This window comes from Callorhinus ursinus, unplaced genomic scaffold (assembly GCF_003265705.2).
Source record: "Callorhinus ursinus isolate GAN/ISIS: 27379988/994484 unplaced genomic scaffold, GSC_fseal_2.0 scaffold62, whole genome shotgun sequence".
NCBI lineage: Eukaryota > Metazoa > Chordata > Mammalia > Carnivora > Otariidae > Callorhinus > Callorhinus ursinus.
In genome coordinates this window covers 1,262,116-1,266,970 of record NW_027397124.1, presented here as the reverse complement: position 1 = coordinate 1,266,970, position 4,855 = coordinate 1,262,116, and positions in this window count along the sequence as shown.

Sequence of the window (4,855 nt, the reverse complement as noted above, 5' to 3'; positions counted from 1 at the left end):
CAGATAATTTGTCTAATTTTTTTCTTTTTTTGCTTGTGCTTTTTGGTGTCATAGCAAAGAAACTAGTTGCCAAATCTGTGGTCATAAAGATTTACCTCTATGTTTTCTGCTAAGAGTTTAAATTTTAGCTTTTACATTTAGGTCTCTGATCCACTTTGAATTAATTTTTGTATGTGGTATGAAATAAAACATCTAAGTTAATTCTTTTCACAAGGCTATCAAGTTTTCAATCATCATTTGTTGAAAAGTCTATTCTTTCCCCATGGAACTATCTTTTACCCTTCTCAAAATCAGTTGACCACAGACACATGGGTCTATGTCTGAACTCTCAATTCTATTCAATTAATCTACATGTCTACCTTTACATCAGTACCACACTCTCTTGATTACTGTTCCTCTGTAGTTAGTTTCAAAATTAAGATATCTGAGTCTTCCAACTTTATCCTTTATTTTCAAGATAGTTTTGCCTATTCTAGGTCACTTGCAATTCCACATGAATTTTATTTATTTATTTATTTATCTATTTATTTATTATTTTTAATATAAAGCATTTTATTTATTTTTTGTTTTTAATTTTTATTGTTATGTTAATCACCATATATTACATCATTAGTTTTTGATGTAGTGTTCCATGTCATTGTTTATGTATAACACCCAGTGCTCCATGCAGAACATGCCTTCTTTAATACCCATCACCAGGCTAACCCATGAATTTTAGAATTAGCTTGCCAATTTTCAGAGAAGCCCACTGGGGTTCAGATAGGGATTGCATGGAATTGTAACTCCATTTGGGGAATATTGCCATCTTAAATTAAATCTTTCAATCTATGAATGTGAATAATTACCACTTATTTAGATCTTTTAAAATTTCTTTCAACAATGTTTTATAGTTTTTAGAGTGTAAGATTTGAACATCTTTGGTTAAATTTATTCCTAAGTATTTTATTTTTTAAATGCTATTGTAAATGGAATTGTACTCTTAATTTCATTTTCAGATTGTTCATTGCAAATGTATAGAAATGCAATTGACTTTTATACAGATCTTGTATCCTGCAACCTTGCTGAACTCTTTTATTAGTTCTAACAGTTTTTAATGGATTCCTTAGAATTGTCAATATCTAGATCATGTCATATGCAAATAGAATGTTTTACTTCTTTCCTTCTGACCTAAATGCATTTTATTTCTTTTTCATTCCTAATTGTCCTGACAAGAACCTTCAGTACAATGTTGAATAGAAGTGGTGATAGCAGATACCTTGTCTTGTTTCTGATCTTAAGGGAAAAGAACCCAGTTTTTCATCATTAAATATGATGTTAGTTTTTTATAGATGCCCCTTATTACACTGAGAAATTTCACTTGTATTCCTAGTTTGCTGAATATATATGTAAATTTATATTAATAAATATAAATATATATTTATATATAAAATCAGGAAAGGGTGTTGGATATTGTCAAATGTATTTTCTGCAACTGTTTATATAATTATATGATTTTGGTTTTTTTAGTTAATTGATACAATGCTTTGCCTTAATGGATTTTCAGAAGTTAAACCAATCTTACATTTTTTGATAAATCCTTTTATGTTACTGGATTTAATTTGCTAATGTTTTGTAAAGGATTTTTGTTTCCATATATATAAGGGATATTGGTCTGTAGTGTTTTCTTTGTGATGTCTTTGGTTTTGGTATCAGGGTAATACTGGCTTCATAGAATGAGTTGATAAGTATTACCATCTTTTCTGTTTTTTGGAAGAGTTTGTGAAGAACAGGTACTAATACTTCTTTAAATGTTTGGTGGAATTCACCCAGGAAGACATCTGTATGGACCTAGGATTTTCTATGTGGGTAGGTTTTATTTATTTATTTATTTTTTATTCTTAATTCACTCTATTGTTATTGGTCTATTCAGATTGAGTCAGTTTCTGTAGTTTGTGTCTTTATAGGAATTTCTTTCATCTAATTTATTGGCATACAATTGTTTGTAGTATTTCTGTAAAATCCTTTTTTATTTCTGTTGAATGGTGGTAATACCCCTTTTTATTTTTTATTTTAGAAATATGACTCTTCTCCCTTTTTTCACTCTCATCAATCTAGCTAAAAGTTTTTCCATTTTATTCATCTTTTCAAAGAACCAGATTTTGGTCTTATCAATTTTCTCTGTTGGTTTTCTATTCTCTATTTCCTTAATTTCCATTCTATTATTTCCATCTTTGTGCTTGTTTTGGGTTTAGCTTCTTCTTTTTCTGGTGTCTTGAGATGGAAAATTAGGTTATTGATTTGAGATTTTTTTTTAAATATAGGCACTTACTGTTATAAATTTCCCTTTTAGTACTGCTTTAATTACATCCCATAAGTTTTTGTATTTTTTTATTTTCATTTTTTCAAAGCATTTTCTAATTTCTCTTTTTAGACCTATTGCTTATTTAAGATTATGTTAATTTCCACCTATTTGTGAGTTCTTAAAAATTTTATATTGTTAGTTATAATTTCATTCCATTATGTCAGAAAACATTCTTCTTACTATTTCTATCCTTTAAAATGTTGGCTCAGATGTACATCTACAGATGAATGGATAAAAATATGTGGTATACACACACACACACACACACACACACACACACACACAATGGAATATTATTCAGCCATCAAAAAGAATGAAATCTTGCCATTTGTAATGATATGGATGGAACTAGAGGGTATTATGCTAAGCAAAATAAGTCAGTCAGAGAAAGACAACTACCATATGATTTCACTCATATGTGGAATTTAAGAAACAAAACAGATGAACATAGGGGAAGTGAAGGAAAAATAAAATAAGATGAAAACAGAAAGGGAGGCAAACCATAAGAGACTCTTAACTATAGGAAACAAACTGAGCGTTGCTGGAGGGGAGGTGGGTGGGGGGATGGGGTAACTGGGTGTTGGACATTAAGAAGGGCACTTGATGTAATGAGCACTGGGTGTTGTATGCAACTGATGAATCTCTAAATTCTACCTCTGAAACTAGTAATACACTATATGTTAATTAATTGAATTTAAATAAAAAATTTTTAAAAATGTATTGAGGTGTATTTTATGGCCTAGCATATAGTCTATTCTGGAAAAGTATATTTCCATGTGCACTTAAGGATGATGTATGCTCTACTGCTGTTGGGTAGTGTATTCTATAGATGTCTGTCAGGTCTAGTTTGTTCGTTGTGTTGTTCAAGTGTTCTGTTTCCTTGTTGACCTGCCTGGTTGTTCTATCCATTATTGAAAGTGAAGTATTATTTATTATTTATTAAATAAATAAATAAACAATTATTTAATAATTATTAATCATTATTATTGAATTATCTCTCTCCTGATTTTTATCACTTTTTGCTTCATGTATTTTGGTGCACATTTGTTATGTATGTATATATTTCTGGTTTTATATCTTCCTGATGGATTGACCCTTCTATCATTATGAAATATTACTCTTTATCTCTAGTAACTTTTTGTTTGTTTTAAAGTATATTTGTCTTAGGATAGCTACTCCAGCTTTCTTGTGGTTGCTATTTGCACAACATATACATTTTCATTCTTTTACTTTTGATCTAATTATATCTTTGAATCTAAAGTGTGTCTTCTGTTCTTCTGTAGACAGTATATAGTCGGATCTTGTGTTTGTTTGCTTGTTTGTTTTATCCAATCTGACAATCTCTCCCTTTCAACTGGATTGCTTAACCCATTTAAACTTAATGTTATTCTTGATATAATTGGAGTTTCATGTGTCATTTACTTTTTGTTTTCCATATGTCTCTTTTTTGTTCCTCTATTGCTCTTTTTCTACTTTCATTTTCTTTAAGTGAATATTCTCTAATGTAGCATTTTAATTTCTTTAATGATTTTTTTCGATATTTTCAACATTTATTTCCTTAATGGTCACTTTATGGTTTGCCATAAACATATTAACATATAAGAATCAGCTTCAAATTTACACTAACTTAATTCCAATGAAATATAGAAATATTAATTCTATAGAGTTCTATTCCCATCCTTCATTCTGTGATATTTTTATCATAAAAATTACACTTATATAATATATATATAAAAGTTACAAATCCAACATTACATTGTTTTAATTATTGCTTTATGTGGGTTTATGTTCTTTAAAGAAGCTAGGAGAAGAAAGGAGAGCAAGTATATACTTATAGTTTTTGTTATATTACCCTTCTTACTTATCATTTCTGGATCTCTTGATTTGTTCTTGTGGATTTGAGTAACTATCTGGAATGACTTCTTAGGCCACTATAGCTTTGCTCCCACCTACTTCCTTTGTGCTATTATTTGCAAATATATCATTTCTATATATTGTAGGCTTGAAAATATATTATATGTATTTTGTTTTATAGAACTGTTTTCTAAGTTAGTTGAGAAAAGAAAAGAAGACATATGCATTTGCATATGTTTTATAATTACACAGTTACCCTTATCAGTACTCTTTGTTTTTCATGTCTTTACCCTCTGGGATCATTTGCCTTCATTCTGAAGAATTTTCTTTAGTATTTTTTTAGTTTTTTTTTTTTGCAACAAATTCTGTTTATTTTATGTTATTTATGTTATTTTTTTATTTTTTTTAAGATTTTATTTATTTATTTGACAGAGAGAGAGATAGTGAGAGCAGGAACACAAGCAGGGGGAGTGGGAGAGGGAGAAGCAGACTTCCCATGGAGCAGGGAGCCCGATGAGGGGCTCGATCCAAGGACCCTGGGATCATGACCTGAGCCGAAAGCAGATGCTTAACAACTGAGCCACCCAGGCCCCCCAACAAATTCAGTTTTTTTTTAATATGGCAATGTCTTTAACTTCATATTTGAAAGATAGCTTTGCT